Source organism: Octopus sinensis, linkage group LG7 (genome assembly GCF_006345805.1).
Source record: "Octopus sinensis linkage group LG7, ASM634580v1, whole genome shotgun sequence".
In the NCBI taxonomy this organism is placed as follows: domain Eukaryota; kingdom Metazoa; phylum Mollusca; class Cephalopoda; order Octopoda; family Octopodidae; genus Octopus; species Octopus sinensis.
The window spans coordinates 61,019,193-61,044,007 of NC_043003.1; the positions used below are offsets into that span (position 1 = coordinate 61,019,193).

General features: G+C 35.7%; 1 protein-coding gene across 1 annotated transcript in view; it reads right to left on the minus strand.

Moving 5' to 3' along the window:
- The window catches only part of LOC115214425 (regulating synaptic membrane exocytosis protein 1-like), a 140,295-nt gene that overhangs the window by 104,206 nt on the left and 11,274 nt on the right, over positions 1-24,815 (minus strand). The gene's annotated exons all lie outside the window — the stretch shown is intronic.

The window sequence follows — 24,815 nt, forward strand, 5'->3', positions numbered from 1 at the left end:
AGCGAGAATCAAAATGATAGCATGCATATTTATTGCATTATGTATTATTGCATTATACACATACAGTTTGTGAAAATCGAAGACTAATAAGGGTTGACCTATGACTAAACCACAACGCTATCATTAACAATCTTTGTTATTTATTTTGAGTCTTACTATAGCAGATGTTGAATGTTTATAGGTTTAGATGGTTGACGCTTCTTTACAAGTAATTTCCTTTACGTATTCCTGCGCAAAAATCTGTTTTTGCGCTCCGACAATGGCAATGGTAAAACAAAAAATAAAACTGTTGAATATTATATATTTCTAACGTAGACATTCTAATGAGTATCAGAATATTGTAAACAAAAGCAGCGTGATAATAATAACCATGCTGAACCAATACACAAATTAATATATTTATTTTCCGGAATCTAATATTTATCAAAATATGATAATGTATAAATGTAAACGCAGATCACGCCGGGCGAAATGCTTAGCGGTCTTTCGTCTGTCTCTACGTTCTGGGTTCAAATTCCGCCGAGGTCGACTTTGCCTTTCATCCTTTTGGGGTCGATAAATTAAGTACCAGTTACGCATTGGGGTCGATGTAATCGACTTAATCCGTTTGTCTGTCCTTGTTTGTCCTCTCTGTGTTTAGCTCCTTGTGGGTAGTAAATAAATAGGTATTCCATCTGCAAGGCCAAAAGCCATGTAACCCCAACACTGATAGTTCTCATCTTGCACTCTGTGGGTACTTGAGGGGAGACAAACTACTCTTGGGGTCTGTGAACTATATTTAAAATTTCATAAAATGCATAATTACTCAATTATTTCTTTCAGTTGTAAAGGTACGTGGCTTAGATCAGGGTATTCGGCTCGCGTTCTTATGGTCGAGAGTTCTGTACTCGGTAATGTGTTGTGTCCTTGAGCAAGACGTTTCATTTCACGTTGCTCCAGTCAAAAAAGAGTAGTATGCGTATTTCGAAGGGTCAGCCTTGTTACATTCTGTGTAACGCTGACTCTCCCTGAGAACAACGTTAAGGGTACGTGGCTCTGTGGAGTACTCAGACATTTGCATGTTAATTTCAGACGTAAAGTATCAGAAAACATTTTGTCTGACGCTCTAACGTTTATGCCAGTCTATCAAACTTTATAATTATTTAGTCATGAAATATGGAGGAGGGGATGTTAGACGATATTAACGACTTCTGTACTTAACTTGTACTAACTTTTATCAACCGGGAGGATTGAAAAGCTAATCCTACCTCGGCGTGGTTTAAATTCAGAGCGCGAAGAACCAGAACGAGTACCAAAAGTCGTTTTTCCTTGACGTTCTAAAGTTTCTAAACACCCACCGCCCCTAATAATTTTAATAATCTTTTTTACTATAGGTATAAATATTGGGGGAGTGGTCAAGCCAGTTACGTTGACCCCAGTTCTTACTGCTACTTACTTTACCGATCCCGAAAGGAGGAAAGGCAAAATCGACCTCGGCGGAATTTCAAATTAGTAGTAGTAGTAGTAGTAGTAGTAGTAGTAGTAATAAATGCCCTGATGCAGTACCAAGCAGTGGCTCTCATCTGATCTTAACTGATTGGAAGTGTTATCATGCACATTGTTTTGTCTTGATATAGAAGATGGGCTACAGCAAATATTCTGCTCAATACCACAGATTTGCTTGTCAGTTGCTTGATCTTAACCAGTTGAGCATGTCACTTGGTGGCTGATGATATGTGCATCTCTGATCACAAGTAGAAGTAGTGGGGGAGCATCATATCCATGTGTTGAGAGGAATTCTTTGGGGTTTGGATACATGGATGTTTCGTTCGTCATCCATAAACAAACCTTATTCAGGGTCCTTTTGAGCGGGATAGGTTACTCGACCAGAAGAAAATTCTACCTGGGCCTCACCTGCAAGGTCATGTGCTGTTTATCTTGATATGATATCACCATGTCACGCCTATATGGTTGTGATGTATGTGCCTGGTGTACCCTTATCAGACGGGTAGTCATGATGGGTATACTGGGCTTCGTATATTTTACTCCAGTGTCACTTTGATGGAATGCACTGCTCTCTCACTCAAGAATAATAATAATAATAATAATAATAATAATAATAATAATAATAATAATAATAATAATAATAATAATAATAATAATAATAATAATAATAATAATATAATAATAATAATAATAAGAAGAAGAAGAAGAAGAAGAAGAAGAAGAAGAAGAGGAAGAAGAATGATAATGATGATAAATAATAATAAATGCCTCGATGCAGTACTAGGCAGTGGCTCTCATGGCTTTTGAACTTAACTGACTGGAGGTGTCATCATATACATCTTTTATCCTAGAAGATGGGCTAAAGCAAATATTCTGCTCAATACTACAGATTTGCTCGTCAGCTCCTTGACCATAACCAGTTGCGCATGTCCCTCAGTGACTGACGATATGTGCATCTCTAATCACGAGCAGAGGTAGTGGGGAAGCATCATGGCCATGTGTTGAGAAGAATTCTTTGGAGTCTGAATTATTGACCTTTAAAAACATGAGTGTTTCGTTCAACCTCCTTAAACAACCCTTATTCGGGGACCTTTTGAGGGGGTTGGGCTAATCGACCTGAAGAAACTTCTAACTGGGCCCCACGTGCAAGGTCATGCTTATTTTGAACAAACGGACGAAATGCCACTAAGCATTTTGCTCGGCATTCTAACTTAACAACAACAACAACAACAATAATAATAATAATAATAATAATAACTTCACCATTCAACTGACAGAAAGATAGATGCAAATAGGCCAGACATCATATTGAAAGACTTCAGACAAAGAACATGCCTCCTCATTGATATGACTGTCCCAATCGATATAAACGTATCTGTCAAGACCTACCAAAAACTGAGCAAATATAAAGATCTTGAAATAGTAATCAGCAAAATGTGGAACCTGAAGACTAAAACAATACCTGTTGTCATAGGTGCCCTGGGAATAATAGCGAAAGGGGCTGATAGCTACCTAACTTAGATACCAGGAAACCCCAAAATGGCAGAAATTCAAAAGATAGTGCCCATGGGAACTGCTCATATCCTACGCAAAATACTCTCTATGTAATCCCAAGGTTTAAAACAAACTTTTTTTTTTAAATTTATGTATTAGACATTCACTAGTACAACACCAAAAAAAAAACCCAAATATATGGCACACTAGGCATAACAACAACGTGAACTTCCAACGTGTTGTCTCTTGAGGTCTCTGGGTGAGACTTGGAGCCAACTTGTACAGACATAAAGCAAAAGTCAAACATAGAATAATAAAATAATAATAATAATAATAATAATAATAATAATAATAATAATAATAATAATAATAACAACAACAACAACAACAGCCACAACCTCTCGAAGTGATACACAAAGAAAAAAAGTGTAGAATGAGAGAGACAAGTTGAACATTGATGTTTTCCCAGATTCAAATCATATTACATTAAATGTTTATAGATATTAACTCTCAATACCGAAGTACATTTTCTTGAAATCGTAACTGTTATCTACAATTACTATTTTGACCATTCGTTGTCGCACTGCTTCCATTAGAGGTTTAACTGATTACTTCCATGCAAATTAGGTAAATTTTCTAATTAATTTTAGCTTGTAGAATTAAGATCTCTCCACAAGGATTATGTATACAGGGTGACCCAAAAGAAGATTTACAGTCATTCAACTATCTCTTTCAACTCATACATTGGTAGTTTAGATCTTAATTATAATAAAAACCATTATTCTATGCTAATTTAGTTAATTGTAAGATAGAAATTTAAATGTAATAAAATGTTTTAAAAGAAATTTAAAGTGCCTACGTGATAACTGTAAAATGTGAGGTCTTCCCGTAAAGAAGGATTAGGTTTCTACTATCTACAAAGCTCCATCGTTGAAATGTAGATAACAAATTCACATTTTCAACCTGAGAAAAGCCTTACATATTTTTACTGTTCGGCTTACTGATTATATTTGTAATATGCGTCTTAGCTGGTTGATTTCATCTTCTGAAAACCGTATCTGTTTCATATTGTTCACTTAGGCATTTACTCACAAAATCGTGATCAACTATTATTATTATTATTATTATTATTATTATTATTATTATTAGTAGTAGTAGTAGTAGTAGTAGTAGTAGTAGTAGTAGTAGTAGTAGTAGAGTAGTATAAATGTGAGTTTATAATCTTGCTATAGAAGCTAATGATACCGAAGTGGCTGTCCCTAGTTATGTATGTATATATGTATGTATGTATGTATTATGTATGTATGTATGCATGTATTATGTATGTTTGCATGTATATATGTAGGTTGGAAGGTTGATAGGTAGCAGTTTACTACTTTAAGTTCAGTATAGTGAAATCTAGAAACTTGCGTTTCGTTTTACTTATGTGAGACAAAATACTTCCCTTTCTATGTTCTCTTCAGAATTTATGGAATACTACTATAACTGACATAACAATATCTAACTACTAATTATGTTGAGGATATTATTGCAAAATGTATGCCATGTAAGAGAACAATGACTGCTAATTTATCTTCACTGCCATAAGATGCATGATAATGTACTAACAGAAAATTGAGCCTTTCATTCTGAATGGAACTTAATTTTAATATGTAATCAAGCATTCGATCAATAAGCTTTGATATATTTATATGTAACTACCATGTGAAACAAAATGTCTTTTCTAAATAAAAACATAGATTGTTAGATTAATATCAGTGTGCGATATTCGAGTCATTTTTGTATGCATTATCGGTAAGCGAAGTTAGGATTTAAGGTTAGAATTCAGGATTATGGTTAGGAGTTAAGGTTTAGGCTTAAGATTTAGGTTCAGGATTAGGGATAGGATAAAGCAAAGTAAATTGGCAGCAACCAAAATTCATAAACATAAGCTTAGCTCACCAATATCTACGCTTATCTTTGCGTCGTATTCAGTATGCTTTTATTGAACACCAAAATTCGTACGATTGCATGTTTAAATAAGTTGATTATAAAATAAGTCGCTCAAACAACTACGAATTTGATAATCGGAATGTTTAATGGTATTTCTCCTGATTCCTTACGTTCTGACTAAAAATCCTGTCGAAGTCAACTTTGCCTTTATCCTCACGATATCGATAAAATAAAGCAGCAGCTATGCACTTGGGAACAATATTTCTGATCCAGTATCCCTTAAGTCCATTTCTATCTGTGCATGCATAAGAGCACATTATGTTTACTAATGTAAAGTTACTAATTTTATGGACTGTTTCTAACTTTCTTCTGTAAATTCCAAGACTTTTCACTTCACACCTAATGTTCACGTCCCCCCCCCACCACCAAATTATTAATAAAGCATATACGAACATATGCAGCACTATGCTGTGAATTCTTTGAAATTAATTTTGAAGTCTTATTTCTGTTCCATATTCTTCTGATAGTTCACGTTTCTTCAGGATTATCTCAGATAAAATGTTCTTTTCATTAGCTCTTCTCAAGATCATACATGGACTACCATGTTTTCATGGTAGTCCCTTTCTCTTTATTCAATACTAGCAGCATAGCCCGGCGTTGCCCGGGTATGTAAGAAACTTTGTCGATAAGCAATGCACTTTACCATTTTACCCTTTTTTGTACTTATTGAACCGTTATTTTGTAAAATGAAGTCTAGAAGGCATTAAGGCATTCAAGGCACCGTTCCCTTGCATGCATGAAGAAGTAGGGAAAATCTATGTGAACTTTCAAAAAATATCGCAGAAAAATCGGTTTGCTATGTGTGCCACATATGATGTAATTAACCGATTTTTTCCAGTAATAACGTGTCCTATTGGAATCAAAAGGGCCATATAGCTCCTTGGAGCAGACATGATGCTCGCTGTGAATTTTAAAAAAAATTCCTGCCAATTTGTTAAAGATATTGTCGAAAATATGTCATCTTGAATTTGAACGCGATTTCCCAAAATGGCATGATTTTATCGATTTTTTTCTGATGGTAATGTATTGCATGGAGATCTAATGTCAGAATTAAGTTCCTTAGGGTAACATTAAGCTTCACCATGAGTTTGGTGAAAATCGATTGCAAGTTGCGAAAACTACAACGGAAAATGTGTTGCAAATGATAAGTTTAGATTCTCGACCCCATGTCGAATTTATCTTTTCTTTTTCAGAACTGAGGAAACTTTTCAAAATTTTCGCTGCGTTAGTTTTTAATTATGACATTGGGATATGTGTGTGTCAAGTTTAATCAGAATCGGTTGAAAGCCGTGGTCAGGGTGAGGGTACAACCTGACTGACACACAGACAGACAAACTGCCTTTTATATAGAGAGAGATAGATTATGCATGTAAGTATGAAGTTTTAAAATTCCCACGTGTTTGTCATTGGCATGTCGTTGGCAAGCTTTCCAAACATGACAAGCTAGTCTTTTTAAAAGAGATCCAACCACATTCCCCAGTCTCATTTAAGAGTGTTGCAACTTTGATAATCCCACGTGAGAATCTCGTTTAAATATTCGTGAATAAGTCACTATCTGAAATAAGTGGATCTATTGTTGAAGAAAATACTATTTACTTGTTTAAGGGTTGTACTGGATAAATTACGAAAATATCTTAAACAGTCCAAATACTAAGAAATAAGCATGCTCAATTTGATTTATACCAAATAATATAGGAAAATGAATGGGTTATTTCCCTTGACTGTTAAAATAAAATGTATTAGTTATATGTAAGTATCCCTTCCGGGAACCCTATTATAGATATATTTTCAACAATCTGAGTATGACATGAGGTTTCCAGACATGAGTTCTACTCACGCGTCAAGTTTCATCAAAATCAATAAAACGCTGTAGGAGAAGTTAGCTAACAACTCCGCAAACAAACACACCTACAGGCATAATTTTCCCCATATGTAGTAGATGAGTGTATATATGTTCTAACGTGTCTCTACTGCTGTTATTCAATACATTACAAAAAGTTACATTCCCAGTCAATACAAATTCCGTTTGAAATTTCATTATCGAATGAAAAGTGATCCAAGGAAATTCTGATATTTTGTTGTAATTTTTTATACGATTTTGTCCTAAACACGGTTTGAGGTATAAGAGATCACAAAGAATGAAAAGAAAACTCCTGGGTCTTCATGCTATGTCCATTGACAAAAATCTTAAAGGACTGTATATTATAGAGCAGCTGAAAACAAGACGATAGTAATGAGTTTCTAATAGCTTCACGGAAAAAGCTATTAGAATAAAAAGACTTATCACTTACAGGAGCCTCAACAGAGTAATGATGCACCCGAGAAATAATACCAACGTTTCTTTCAGTTTGCTAAGTGCGATTTTCCTATGGAATCATTAATTAAGTAATACTCCTGAATACAATTCTCAGAATGAATAACTTACGTCAACTCAAACTGAGTTATCTGGTTTAATTACGAAAATTAAGAAAACTCAGCCGAAGAAATTGCTCGACATTTTAGAAGGAATAGCCAATTATCTCTCGTACCATATCCTACTGTTAACTCAAAATTTCGTCTCTATCTGTTTTACAAAATATTATTTAAAATATAAAACAAGGGTGCATTAGGTAATGCATACCTGCCCATCCCTAAAAATATGGGGATGACCCTTTCGATCGTATATCTACATAACCAGGGTTAACCCGAAGCTAAATAACAGCAACGAAAGACAGCGAGCTGGCAGAAACGTTAGAAGGTCGGGAGAAATGTTTAGCGGTATTTCATCTGTCTTTACGTTATGAGTTCAAATTCCGCCGAGGTCGACTTTACCTTTCATCCTTTCGGGCCGAGAAATCAAGTACCAGTTACGCACTGGGGTCGATATAATCGACTTAATCCGCTTGTCTGTCCTTGTTTGCCCCCTCTGTGTTTAACCCCTTGTGGATAGTAAAAAAATAGGTATTTCGTCTGCCACTACGTTCTCAGTTCAAATTCCGCCGAGGTCGACTTTGCCTTTCATCCTTTCGGGGTCGATTAAATAAGTACCAGTTACGCACTGGGGTCGATCTAATCGACTTAATCCGTTTGTCTGTTCTTGTTTGTCCTCTCTGTGTTTAGCTCGTTGTGGGTAGTAAAGAAATAGGTATTTCATCTGTCGTTACGTTCTGAGTTCAAATTCCGCCGAGGTCGGATTTGCCTTTCATCCTTTCGGGGTCGATAAATTAAGCACCAGTTGCGTACTGGGGTCGATCTAATCGACTGCCCCCCTTCCCAAAAATTCCGGGCCCTGTGTGCCTAGTGTAGGAAAAAATAAATAAATAACAGCAACAATATCTGAAATCTGAAGTAGAACAATTAGCTCACGATGCCTATTCTGTAACCTTATTTAAGTTATTTCTGTAAATGCTACTATGATTTTTGATTTTAAGTGAATTGTAGCAAATTTAGCTTGTTTTTGAAATACGAACATTCTGATATAAATAACTCGCGAACATAAGTATTTGCGTAACAATTTATGAAGGAAATATAGGCACAGGAGTGGCTGTGTTGTAAGTAGCTTGCTTACGAACCACATGGTTCCGGGTTCAGTCCCATTGCATGGCACCTTGAGCAAGTGTTTTCTGCTATAGCCTCGGGCCGACCAAAGCCTTGTGAGTGGATTTGGTAGACGGAAACTGAAAGAAGCCCGTCGTATATATGTACATGTATATATATATATTTGTGTGTGTGTGTGTGTGTTTGTGTGTTTGTGTTTGTCCCCCCAACATCGCTTGACAACCGATGCTGGTTTGTTTACGTCCCCGTAACTTAGTAGTTCGGCAAAAGGGACCGATAGAATAATTACTAGGCTTACAAAGAATAAGTCCTGGGTTGGATTCACTCAACTAAAGGCGGTGCTCCAGCATGGTTGCAGTCAAATGACTGAAACAACTAAAAGAGTAAAAAGAGTAAAGAGTATCTTTTAGCAGAACATCGTAGTCTGCAATTGCAATGTGCAACGGCATACTAATTTTTGTCCGAAATAACATATATTAAAATAATTTCAAAATTAATTATTAAATTCGTTAGATATGTGTTCAGTAGAGAGTAAAAGGTTAGCTTAGAATTTCTCATATATTTTGTGCTGTACAGTATATTTTAAATAATATTTTGTAAAGCACATAGAAACGAAATTTGCGTTAGAGAGAAAGTTAACTCAATTCGAAACGCCAACATTAGATAACTTATTCAATCTATTTTAGCTGCTCCAAATTGATAGACTTCATCCATCACTATATCGCAAGCCATCCGTAACAAACTATGAATACAAATTCTGGTGACGTTTATTAAAGCTCCATTCTATCATGTACATTCAATATTTTATCTTCTCACTTAGGTATACTGCTTTAGAAACTCAACACAAATTCAATATTCATTGACACTGTTTTATTTTAACAGATTTGTTACATTTCTGATATTTCTGATATTTGCAGATCAAGATGAGCAGGCTTGTTACATTACAAGAATATTTCATTTCATTATCCGTAATTTATATAAACAGACACACCAGAGTCTTCCCTTCGTTGTAGCCTGTTATCAGGGAATTAGATACATGTGAACTTCCGACACCCTGCTAACATAATAAGTTTCACGTTGATAACAAAGAAACAGCCTGAACGCCCGAACGCCGGCACACAACAAGCTAATTACCAAAGAATTCATGAAATACAAAACTTCGCTGAAATAATTAACTATGGACAGAGAACTAATTAAAACTACTTTTATAAAACCACCTCAAAACGCTAAAGGTCAATTGATTAATTTTTCACTTTCTTTGGATGATATTTAACAGAAGGGTTTCTTCTATTATCTTTTTCAATTTTAAATGTTTTATTTCTTTACTTTATTATTTTTTTATTTTTGTGTTTGTTTCAACGAAACCTTTCTTATGACTTTTACGGTCATGACGAAGCAACGCATTCAAGAATGAATTTTAGCCGATCATATTCAATCTGTACTTATTAATCGAAAGGTTAACTTAACATCTGACACAACAGGACTCAACCTACGTACCGACTTACAGAGGTTTACACATTAAAGACAGAGAAACAAGCAAAACACAAAACAAACATACATACACATGCATACACGCGCATACATATATTATTCAATAACAGGTTGACTCAGCTCTGTGCAATTTAAAGTTTCTCAGACTGGTACAATGAACCTGAGTATCTGGAGATAGAGTGGCACAGGATACTCTCTCTCTCTCTCTCTCTCTCTCTATATATATATATATTATATATATATATATATATATATATATACGTAGTCTGATTAATAAGTATCCGGACTGTTGCCATGGTAACAAAGCTAAAGCACGCAGAGTAAAGCCACTTGGCACAGATTAGCCTTGAATACTGTTGTCCATGTGTAATAAGTTTTACCGTTCTACCTCACTTCTACTATTTATAGCATTGCTTTGCAGAAACGTGTATCGCGTGTGATCACCACATTGACCACGATAGTAAAAGTTGAGCAGAGAATCTGCATCAAATTTTGCCAAAAGCTTGTCAATACCTGTTCAGAGACATACGCAAAGTTTTCAAAGCAAAGTTTTCATCTTTCTTGACACAATCAAAGACGTCTTGTGCAACTGAATCCTGTCTTTGGTCAGCTGAAGCAATTTTGGTACAAACTTGACAGACACGCGTCTCATATCCAAATCTCCAGTGATAAGGGACTAAACTCAAGCGTAACTAATCTGCACTTCCCCTGATAACTCACGGATGGTAATTCGACGAAATCTCCACACAGCTGCACGCATATCTACGATGTTTTTCTCAGTTCTGCGGGTTGCGTATCTCCCAGAACGTTCGTCAGTATCGACATCTTTTCGGCCTTCCTAGAAACGTTTGAACCATTTGTACACTTATGCGCGGCTCATACACTCCTCTCCATATACTTTGTGCAACTTTGTGTAGGCCTCTGAGCAGGTATCGCCATGACAGCTTCTTCTATCACGGTCATTGCGACGATCACGCGCTGCAGAGTCCCTTCCAAGCATTCTCGTAAAAAGCAGAAGTGAGCTAGAACATTAAAATTTAGTGCGCATGCACAACAGAGTGCAAGGTAAATCTGTGCCAAGTGGCTTCATACTTCGTGCTTTAGCTCCGTTACTATGTTAACAGTCCGGATACTTATTGTGTATATATATATATGAACAATTACAGCGTGGAAGGTGTTTATAAGCCATTTCAGAAATACAAAACCATTAGATTCACTTCAACATTTAAATTTAATTTGTCAAAATATTTTCGTCGCTTTCAGACCGCGACCTGTTCACTGACAAAATTCTGTGCTGCATCCGAGCACAGAATTTAGTCAGTGAACAGGTCGCAGTCTCAAAGCGACGAAAATATTTTGACAAATTGAATTTAAATGTTGAAGTGAGCCTAACGGTTTTTCTGTGTTTCTTAATATATATGGCTTATAAACACCTTCCACGCTGCAATTATTTTCGTTCCAGCACACGATCTCAGATCAGGTCACTTGCTATGCAAGTACATCTCCGTAATATATATATATATATATAATATATATATATATATATATATATGCATGTATGTATAATATATATATATATATATATATGCATGTATGTATATATATATATATGTATGTATATGTATATATATATATATGCATTATGTATATGTGTATACATATATATGTATATGTATATATATATATATATAATATATATATATATATATATATATATATATTATATATATATATATATATATATATATGTATGCATATGTATATATATGTATAGTTTTATATATATATATGTATGTATATGTATATATATGTATAGTTTTATATATATATGTATAGTTTTATATATATATATATGTATGTATATGTATATATATGTATAGTTTTATATATATATATATATGTAGTTAAAATTAATCCAGACATGAAAACACAAAGAGAAAACACAACAGCGCGAGAACGTCGAACAAGTATAGTATTATTGGATGCCCAGGAAAGAAGGAAAGAAGGAGGGTTTAACGTTTCGAACGTAGCTCTTCGTCAGAAATATAGGAAAAGGAAAGATCCAAAGAAGGGAAGACGGAGGAAATAAATCGCCAACGGTACACACGCGGTCACATTTTGAATGACCGGAAGGGAATGGCTGAATGTCTATGTAGGTGTAAGTGGAGGCGACACAAGTAGAAAAGTGAAAGTAGAAGAAGGAAGGTAAAAAGAGGACGAGGAAAAGGGGAAGAGTCACGGACAATGCATGTACGTGCTTATACATATAAAGGCAACAGATGAGATCCAGCAATGATCAATATAGAAAAACTGTAGGACTCAAATGATTTTTCCTTCCACTGCGAAATCTTTACCGAGGGCCGCGTCCGTGTGGTTAAAGCAGGCTATAAGAGGAATTCAGCGGAGCGCAGATATGGAGACAATGATTCAAATAAACAATTGAAAACTCTTGTACCTGATATATGAAACATACATACACACGCGCGAGCACACATATATGTAAATAGAAAGGAAAAATAAACTGAGAATATTCAGATGATAAATGTTCATGTATAAATATATAGATATATATACATATATACGTATATACATGCCTATACATCTATAACAACATTATATTGATATATATATATATATATATATATATATATATATATATAATATATATTATATATTATATATATATATATGATATACTTATTTAAAGCAGCAGAAAATTCAACAAAACCTGTTACTCTGAGTTTCACGTTGCCGTTCATCGGACAGTTTCTAGCAAAAACTGTCCGATGAACGGCAACGTGAAACTCAGAGTAACAGGTTTTGTTGAATTTTCTGCTGCTTTAAATAAAGCATATTACTCTACGACTGGTATTTGAGTACTCTTTTTCCACCTTGTTTCACATTTATGTGTTTACTCCGGTATATATATAATATATATATATATATATATATATATATATATATATACATATACATATATGAGAGAGAGAGAAAAATAGATCATTATACAACTAAAGTCCATGTACATTGATATTAATATTAGTATACATAGAAAACAGAAATGGCGCAGGTGCTTAAACTGATACATCGATGAAATATAATTTTATATATACATATCTAACGTTAGAGCCATACTGTGGTCATCAGACATGCTAGAAATAGAAGACAAATTTTCTTCATGTAATGCTCTTTTAGTCGTTTACTTGTTTCAGTCATTTGACTGCGGCCATGCTGGAACACCGCCTTTAGTCGAGCAAATCGACCCCAGGACTTACTCTTTATCAACCTAGTACTTATTCTATCGTTCTCTTTTGCCGAACCGCTAAGTTACGGGGACGTAAACACCAACATCGGTTGTCAAGTGATGTTGAGGGGACAAACACAGACACACAAGCATATACACACACATACATACATACATACACACACACACACACACACACACACACACACATATATATATATATATATACATGTATACGACAGGCTTCTTTCAGTTTCTATCTACCAAATCCACTCACAAGGCTTTTGTCGGCCCGAGACTATAGTAGAAGACACTTCCCTAAAGTGCCACGCAGTGGGACTGAACCCGGAACCATGTGGTTGGTAAGCAAGGTACTTACCACATAGCCACTCCTGCTGTACCTTCTTTAAAAACAAGGACAAATTAAGTAATATGATGTCTGATACCTCGTGAATGTGCAAATAAAATGGTTTAGGTATCGGTTGAGGTCTCTTTTATAATAGTTCTGATTGATGAAAACATTCTTAGTATCTGAACTGCACAAACAACAACCACACGTTTATTTACAGAGTCACGATTGAAGAACTTCCTCTGTAATTATACTTATGTTAAGTCATGATTAGTGAGTGGGTGGGAACACTGTGACAAGTGGAAGTTAAATGTCTACCAATATAACTGATTATTCGTATGTGTATTTTTCATACGCCCACGCAAATGTATGCATATATCAGTAGAGAAGTGAAAGAGAAGAGAATGAAAAGGAGAGGAAAGTTAACCGAGTGTTGCTGTACAACCTACGCAAAAATATGAATTATTAAATATGAGGAAGTGAACCTCAAACACAAACATGTTTAAACAAATACAGCCGAATATTTTTGAGTTTATATGTATTATAAGTATTATACATACATACATACATACATACATACATACATATATATATAGAGAGAGAGAAAGAGAGAGAAAGAGAGAAAGAGAGAGAGAGAGAGAAATGCGAAAGGAAGAGACATATGTGTGTATATATATATATATATATATATATATATTATATATATATATATATATACCCAATTTATATTCTCATATGTTATAGTTTAATAATTACTGGTATCTTTATTAATATATTTTTATATGTAAAGCATAATATGTTATACATGTATGTATATTCTTGTAATTGTCATTTTAGTTAATAAATAAATAAGGTGACATGATATAATGTCTAAAAGTTGATGAATCACCTATTGATCCCCTCCATTTACTTTTTGCCCCCCCCCTCTCTCTCTCTGTATATATATATTCTTGTAATATAACATACATGCACGCATATTTATATATAAGTACATATATAATAAATGTTTGTATTTATCTCTCTCTCTCTCTCTCCCTTTCTCTCTGTATGTGTGCGCGCGCACTAGTGTATAATAATTTCGCTTTGGCATAGCAATATTAATAACAACTTGTTAGATTTCTATATACATCTGCTTTAGAATAAGCATTTGGCGAACACATACCGTAATTTGAATTAATAATTAACAAAGGAATAGAGGGCACGTAATCACCTTCATTAGGTTATAGCTGTTTCTGCTATATAGAAATAAAACACTCAGAACTGAGTGTTTGTGCAACATCCTATAGCTTCCTCGGAGCCCTTAAAAGCCTTTTAGAAAGCATTTTAAGACATACTGTGGCTCGAAACTCTACTTCTGTACTTCACAGTAGTAGCTTTGACTGTCCAATAGCTACGGTTGTTGTTAGCATGTCTTAGCATGTCCAACGATGCTACAAAGTTACTGGACTATGCAAGTCTACGGAAAGTTAGACTTGCAGAAGCGCAAGCATACATTCGCTACAAGCCGGAAACCAGATAAATAGGGGTGATAATAATACGTGCTCGCCCACCCAACAGAGTGGCGTCGTAAAAGAGGTAAACAATGCGAAAAGGCGACTATCAGTACCTGAAGGGTCAACTGGAGTATCTACAGAAGCGGAGTGACCAGTATCTGCTAGAAATCTTAGGTATCCATAGGTCGACAGGGAGAGAGAAGACGGATAATTTTGCCATGTGCATGTATAACTGCAGGTTTATTGGAAAGGAAATTAGATGGGAACCAAAATGGAACACAAGGTCGAAAAGGAGTTCGTCCACTTGGGACAGACAGTAAATGTATGCCGAGACATGAATGAAGTTGAATCTAGCCACAGAAAATTTTGAAATAAGCATGATATAATATAAAGTCAAAATGTAATCTACCATGATTTGAAATGAAATATGATGAATAATTTTGATGCAAGTTAAATAAACAGAATGGGAAAGGCAGTAGGTGCGAAAGCAAGAGGTCTCATCGTAAGCAAAGAATGGGTGTCGAAAAGTGTATTCTGTAATTTGTTTTCATCATGCATGGAGGTTCTAAATGTCCGTCTTTCACGAAATATCACTCTCAAGCAAGATCATTTAGACCTGGGCACCTATACGTAACAGCGTGGTCAATAAAGTCGAGTAATTCCATCAAAACTTGAAAAACGTGCTTACTCTTTACTCTTTTACTCTTTTACTTGTTTCAGTCAGTTGACTACGGCTATGCTGGATCACCGCCTTTAGTCGAGCAAATCGACCCCAGATCTTTGTAAGCCTAGTACTTATTCTATCGGTATCTCTTGCCGAACAGCTATGTTGCGGTAATGTAAACACACCAGCATCGGTTGTCAAACGATGTTGCGGGGGGGGTTCAAACACAGACACACAGACACACACACACACACACATATATATATATATACATATATACGACGGGCGTCTTTGAGTTTCCGTCTACCAAATCCACTCACAAGGCTTTGGTCGGCTCGAGGCTATAGTAGAAGACACTTGCCCAAGGTGCCACGCAGTGGGACTGAACCCGCAACCATGTGGTTGGTAAGCAAGCTACTTACCACACAGCCACTCCTACGCCTATTTGTTTACTCCTGCTTGTTTACAAAATCTACTTACAATGTCATGATGGAAGATTTCAAAGCAAAGGCCAGAAAAGGGCAGCACGAAGAGAAACATGGAACATTTGGATTGGGAAAAAGAAATGAAAAAGGAGATTGTTTAGTCACCATGGCAGAAGTAAAAAGAATTTTCTTTGAGAACAACCTATTCATGAAATTATCCAGAAAGAGATGAATCTCGATAAAACTCAGTCCCGAAATGAGACTGATTTTATCCCGACCAACAAAAAACGTACACTGTGGGACGTCTCACTCCTAGAGCCGTTCAACAAATGCAGCGACCATCAGTTGCTGCGGGCAAATACTGTCATCCATGATATTAGGGATTAAAAAAAAAACACTTCACGTCTCGATAATGAGCCAATACATCAAGGTGTTCCATGTGAGGCAGTTGCAATATGCTATCAAGAATGAAACCTGAAGGAATTAATGAAGATTATGATTCAGAGATCCAGAAAATGAAAAGCCGCATATGAAAAGCTAAAAGTGTAAACTCGCAAGAGATGGACGGAAAGATCTAGGAGAAAACAAGGGAAATGCTAGAGAAACAGAAGACTATGAAGAACATGGAAGACCTCTTGAGTTTTCTGTTCACTGTAAGTTATCGAAACTTCGAAAGATATCGGGAGAAGTTTCGAGAAATATAGATTGAAGAAGGTATAGCGGCCTGCAGAAGAGAGGAATCGTCTAAAGAGTACTGGAGAGAGAAACGGCACTTTATAAATAGAAGCTACTGATACTCCAGAACAAAGACGAACTGGCTGTGAAACCCAAAACAGGGTGGAAAAGTTCTGTAAAATCTTTTACATCAATCTTTTAAAATCATCAGTGATTTTCAGTCTTAGGCTGTCATAAGCTGCCTTAGAAGAAGTGCTGCTCACTTTGGTTAGTGAAATGGAGAACGCTTTATAACTGATGAATAGAAATAAAGACGAGAAAAAATGTGAAATATTAAGTAGAAATGAGCAGCTGAGAAAAATCATCATTTTACGTTACAATCTCTATTTGAGTGATGATAAAATCACTCATTGCAGAAGGAATAAAATATTATTTAGCTTTAAAAGTTGAGTGATAGGAAAGAATTTTGAAACGTACTCTCATATGCTTTTGTTTTATTTTTTACTTATATCTACAACTGTTTATAAAGGTCGTAGTTACCAGAGTAGAGAAGAAACATGATGAGAGGACCAGCTGGTTTTCGGAAGATGTACAACATGATAGATACATATTCATAAGCGAAAGAGTATCAGCTGTCTATTTGTCGTAGCATCATTATAGAAAAGCCTTCGGTAGTGTTGAAGTGAAGGCTATCATGAAGTATCTGCAGACATAAAAAATACAGCGCATCTAAACTCAATGGGAGGCGTATTGAGGATGTATCACCGATATAGGTCTGCTTTCACGACCCATAACAGATCGATTCAGCAAGTTCAAACAAAGTGAGCCTCCCTCTGCAGACCTCTACACTGTATGACTTGATGTTGATTCTGTCATTTCAATGAATGTATTATCAAAGACATTGATTGGAAGGTGGTACCAACGTCAACGGTGTGATTCTAATACACTTCGGATTTGGAGATGATATCATGTTCATAGCAGGAACTTCAGATCATCTGCAGGCCATGCCAACAGAGCTAAACATCCAGAGATAACCAGTAGATATCAAAATAAACCGCATAAAAACAAAACGGCCCCAAAATGGAGCACAAGGTCGAACAGGAGTTCGTCTACTTGGGACAGACAGTAAATATGTGCCAAAACATGAATGATGATGAATTTAGCCACAGAAAATTTTGAAAGAAGCATGATATAATATTGAAATATTAATATTAGATGTTAAGAACGAGACCAAAATTACTGTGGACAAGTTTGTCAACTCTGCTAATTTTGTACAGCGTTCGGCATGAAGAAGCTGAAATTTATTTTCTCAATGTTCATGGGGTAAATAGAAAGCCGAAGTCTCAATATAAAGGCAGAGCTATTGCGGTTTTTCAGACAGTGCATCTACACTTCTTCCCGGGAGCCTTGCACCACACTCCGTCTCCAATAGATATTAAATTGGAGGAGGAGTAGTTGTGTTGCAAGATCCTGCTAGTGGCCCCCAAAGGAGCAAAAGCCAATGAAATTAATGCATGCATTAAATCGCCAACGCTTTGAAAGAAAGTTATTACCTTCTCAACTCTGTAAACATGAAAGCAATTTTCGAACTGACTAGTCACTATGGTCTAAATTTTTGACAGACTCTTGCTGACAATAATAGCGCCACAGACCTGGATACAATAACTGCAGTGATTAAGACAGAGGTTGATTTAGTACTGGTGATTATCGTTAGCTAACACACAAGCGTCTATGTGAAATAAAATGTTAGGATCAACAGTGTCAACTGGAACCTGCTGCAAGCACTTCCAGGAATAAGTCATATTTAGCAGACACTGTAGTAGGTCAAGAAGAAAAAGTACATTATCCTGTAGAATATTTTAAAATTTATTTGAAATTTTCAGGGCTGCCATTAAAAAAATAAAACACCCCAACAATGATACTTGCATAATCTAGTCCAGCATGGCTCTGCAATGGTTAAGAAACTTATACTTCATCTAATCAATATCATTAATCTCAGGGAGGAAGCAATCCCATTTCATAATAACAAATGCGCCATTTCGTTTATCTAATCTTTGCCATGTCAATCAGTAAATCCCTAAGGAAAACACTGAGAGCTTCTGACTGCATCTTGCTGAATACTTTATTAATATCCAATTCTATGTAGAATGCGTAAGAGTTAAAGCATCTATAATCTATTTATGTTCTTTTTCGTAAAACCAAAAACATTCAGTAACTTGAGGAGCTGACACGATATTCAAAATTCTCAGGCTTTTGCTGGATACACATCTAGTATCATATATGTTTGAGTTCATTGCAGATGTTACTCTTTTACTCTTTTACTTGTTTCAGTAATTTCGCTGTGGCCATGCCGGAGCACCGCCTTTAGTCGAGCAAATCGACGACACCAGAACTTATTCTTTGTAAGCCTAGTACTTATTCTATCGGTCTCTTTTGCCGAACCGCTAAGTTACGGGATCATAAACACACCAGCATCGGTTGTCAAGCGATGTTGGGGGAATAAACTCAGACACAAACATATACACATACTCACACATATATACATATATATACACAAATACGACGGACTTCTTTCAGTTTCCGTCTACCAAATCCACTCACAAGGCTTTGGTCGGTCCGAGGCTATAGTAGAAGACACTTGCCCAAGGTGCCACATAGTGGTACTGAACCCAGAACCATGGGGTTCGTAAGCAAGCTACTTACCACACAGCCACTCCTACGCCTATAATAAAATATTTTTCTGTGTTGCTGCATGTATTGCAATACTATTATTTGAATGAGAATGGTTCATCTAGACAATTCGATTTATCTTTTATATTTAATTTGTTTTAGTCATTATATTGCGGTCATGCTAGAGGGTTTAGTTGAACAATCGATCCTATTACTTATTTTTGAAGCATGGTTCTCAGTCTATCGATCACTTTCACCGAACTGTCAGGTTACGGGTGTAAACGAACCAACAATGATTGTCAAGTGGTGGGAGACAAACACCACACAAATACACACACTCTCTCTCTCTCTCTCACACACACACATACATACGCCAACGGCTTCCACAAAGTTCCTGCCTATTAAATTCATTCATACGACATTCGTTTGCCCGGGGACAGAGCAGACGATAGTTTCTCAAGGTGTCGTGCAATAGGACTGAACATTAAACCACTTAGTTTCAAAGAGAACTTCTCTAGCTTGTCAATTATATTAAAAATTAAAGAATCTCAAGAATGTGCTGGTGTCATAAGAATGATATATATTATTTATGCAATGAATTTATGAAATATCTTATAATTGCATGTTCTCTTTAATGCAGTGCATTAAGCACCATAATGCTATAAAATGTATAGAATAACATTTCATCCTTACATGAAAGATAAATTTTCAAAGAAATTTACCATCATTCAATTAAACTGGTCATGTCTTTGTTCAAAGCAATTTAAAAAGCTACTTATAACACTAGGCAACGCCAAGCCTTTGCTAGCATCATATATGTATATATTATATATATATATATATATATATATATATATATATTATATATATATATCTTAATACTCTTTTCACCTTAAGAGATGGATATGTTGGAGCATACACACCCACCCACACACACAATCATATATTTGCGCATAAATATATTCAAACATGTACAGTTGTAACGTGTTCATTATACTGAGGGTATACGAGTATTGATCTACCTATATAGATACGCTAACACACACACAAACCCAGGCTCACACACACATATATGTACATACATACATACATACATACATACATACATACATACATACATACATACGTATATATCTTTATTAACGAAATGAAGCTTTACAAATTTATAAATGTTTCAATGAATTCTTCTGTTTCTTCAAATGCCAAACATATATATATATATACTCTACTTCTTATCCGATTTATGATCTACTCAATATATATATATATATATATATATATATATATATATATATATATATATATATATATATGCACACAACAAAATATATACGCATACACACACACATGTATATATATATATATATGTGTATGCATGTGTGCATATGTGGGTTTGTGCTTGTACATATATACACACACACAAACACACACATATATATATATATATATATACATGCACATATACATCACACCTACGTAATATATACATACGTGTGTGTGCGTGTGTGTGTGTGTGTGTGAAGATGCTAGGATATTTCGTGTACAGCAACGTGATGATACTGGACACCCACACGACTATACACAGAGAAGGAAGAAAGTCTGTCATTTATAAGGCGTTTTAATGAGTCCTTAGTGACAGGTTAGTTACTATTTCACAGGTGGGAGTAAATGCAAAGGTGTAACAGAACGAAGATGGAATCTTTTGCAGAAGCTCGAATATTGACACGTGAGAATTAAGTTATAATGACGCAGGTGTGCAGTCTGGGTTTTAAGCTTACCATATGAAATCATATAATTATTTCAATTTAACTACTATTACCTCCGCCTTAGCGTTGCGGAAGTATTGTTTCAGTCGACGTTGTTTGTCCATGGACAAGATATCTCAAGAACCGCTGAATATGCTTGGCCTTATGACTGGAACGAACGCATTAAATTTTGGGATCGATCCGGTACCGGACAAGGAAAATTTGAATCCGTTTTATAAACTTTATTTTTGAGAGTGGTCAGGTTCATTTTTAGTATTCTCGTTTGTGGGAGCAGTCGAGTTTATTCCAGATATTCTCATTTTAAAAATTATCCCCGACTAATCGTTGAGAGGACGTTGGTGTGTTGCCTTGGCGGAGGTTTACACTCTCTGAGTGCTCTTGTTAATATTACGATAATGGAAGGTGGTGTTCAAAGATCAATTAACATCGAGAACGACTTTGTTATTCATCCTTTCGGGGTTGATAAAATAGGTATCAATTGAGCACTGGGGGCGATCTAATCGACTTAGCCTCTCCTCCGAAATTTCCGGCCTTGTGCCAAATTTGAGACCACTCGTAAGATGGGCAGTGAGCTGCCAGAATTGTTAGCGCTCCGAGCAAAATGCTTAACGGCAGTTTGTCAGTCTTCACGTCCTGAGTTCAAATTCCACCGTGGCCGACTTTGCCTTATATCCTTTCAGGGTCGATTAAATAAGTACCAGTTGAGTACTGGGATCGATGTAATCTACTTACTCCTCCCTCGAAATTGCTGGCATTAGGCCAAAATTTGAAAATGGGGGTGGTATAAAATAGTATTAATGATAATAACAAAAAGGATACTTTCCCAAGTTGCCACGTAGTGGGACGGAAAACGAAACCATATGGTTAAGAACAAGCTTCGTGTATATCTTTTATACAAACGCCTCTGATTTTTTTCTAATCCTTCAATCCCGCTGCCCCCAACCAATCTCTCCTCCTTCCACATGACTAGTGTCCGGTCAACCATGATCTTTCTTTCTTGACCTGATTACCGTCCACCATCTCTTATGTCCATCTCCTTTAGGCTTTCACTTCATACACGCCAGCTTAATTTGATTCGTTCTCAGTCGAAACACAACAGTTGTTATTTCTTGTTGTTCGTATTCGTAATCGTGTACCAGGGCCTCCTTTTTTTGTTTGTTTGTTGTTTTTTTTTGTCTTTGTTGCCGTACACATTCGCTAGCTTTCATACAAAGGAGTCTAAATGAGATGGTTCAATCTGGTTGCCCCCAGATTGAACCATTTCAAGTATAACTGCCCGAAATGGTTGTAACTTCTGGGACTTGACTGAGGAAAGAAGGCCACGAATGATCCATCTTTTTTGCCTGTCCGCCTTTATATCATCTATCTGTCCGAATGATTTAATGTCCTCTATTGCGCTTTTGTTCCATTTATATATTTACAAAAACTCCGAATGACCCGTCCTTGTTTTCTTTGTATCGTCTATCTGGATGTTTTGTTGTCCCTCTTTTGTATCACCTAGCTGTCCGGATGTTTTGCGTTCTTGTCCTATATATATATATATATATATATATATATATCGTTTACGCACACATACACACATATATTCATTTATTCTTTTACTTGTTTCAGTCATTGTGGCACCGCCTATAGTCGAACAAATCGACCCAGGACCTATTCTTTGTAAGCCCATGTGGTTGGTAAGCAAGCTACTTTCCACACAGCCACTCCTACGCCTAGATATTATATATATATATGAACATACATAATATAATATATACATATATATATATATATATATATATATATATATATATATATCATCATATATATATATATATATATATATATAATCATACATATATATATATATACATACATATATATAACAACACACAAACACACAAACATTCTGCATATATACACACACGTATATATGTGTGCCTCTGTGTGTGCATGTGTGTGTGTGTGTATCAACGTCCCTTACTATTTTGATTCAATTTTACCACCATACTATGCGTTAAAAATTACAACGACGCTTGTAAACATGAGCCTGGAGACGCATTTCTGTATGCACTTTTAGAAAATGGTAAATTAATAGCTAAATATAGACGTGGCTGTAATTGTTGACTTAAAATGCAGTGTTGTATTATGTATAATACGGATTCATGTGAAGTTTCCCTGAAATTTGATACCTTATGATTATTATTCTTGTTATTATTTTTGAAAAGGTTTGGTGGAACCTTCACATAATTTTGGCAGTGAAAAATCCACGCTCTACCTTTGAAAAACGATATATTATCGTGATGCATACACGCATATACGTGTGTATGTGTGTGTGTACGTGTGTGTGTGCATTTATATAAGCGCAGCTGTGTGGTAAGAAGCTTGCTTCCCAACCGCAGGGTCCGAGTTCAGACCCACTGGGTGACACCTTGGGCAAGTGTCTTCTGCTATAGCTTCGGGCCGACCAATGCCATGTGAGTGGATTTGGTAGACAGTAATTGAAAGAAGCATAATTGCTTGATAACCGATGGTGGTGTACCTAAGTCCCCGAAACTTAGAGATTCGGCATAAGAGACCGACAGAATAAGTACTAGGCTTACAAAGAATAAGTCCTGAGGTCGATTTCTTTTACTAAAGGCGGTGCTCCAGCATGGCCACAGTCAAATGACTGAAACAAGTAAAGGAATAAAAGAATATATATATATATATATATATATATGTTAAAAGATCAAACCCGAACATAGTTGTGCCTTTTATATAAGTCAGTCGCTCACACACATCTATACAGACATGGTGTGCATTATATTAGAAATTCAGCTATGTTCATTTGAGATTTATCTTTAACATTTCACTTTGATTCATTGTTTAGTGAAGAAAAACCGTGTTCCTAGTTATTATTCCATTAAAGTTCCTATACATTCTCCGCCACATCATCGGAATAAGCTTTTGGCTATATGTATTGTTCCTGCACTTTGAAGCAGGTCACAAGCGACCATAGAAATAATGATATACATTCTAAAAATCATTAACGTCCTATTTTATAATTACACAACAGTAAGTTCTGATTCATTTTATAATTTATTTTACGTGTGGCGAACCAGTGTGTTGGTGTTTGGTTTATATTTTACTATTATCAAAACTTCCATAATCATTTTTATATAGAATTCCTATTTTAAGGAATTCTATGTAAATGTTTTATACTCTCCACTAATATCTTTCTCTGCAATTATATTTTGCTTACTACATTATTAATTACGATGACTTCGCGTTACTCAGTGAGTATTGGAAAGTTCATGGCTTTAAGGGTATCCTGAAAGGTCTGGTTGGAGGTCCAACTTTCCGCTTTCGTTTACAGGGCTTAGCAAAAATGAAGGACAGCAGCAATAAGTGTGTGAATCTGAAAGTGGGATATCTTTTTTTTTTTTCAGTCATTTTGACTGCGTCCATGCTGGAGCACCGCCTTTAGTCGAGCAAATCGACCCCGGGACTTATTCTTCGTAAGCCCAGTACTTATTCTATCGGTGTTTTTTGCCGAACCGCTAAGT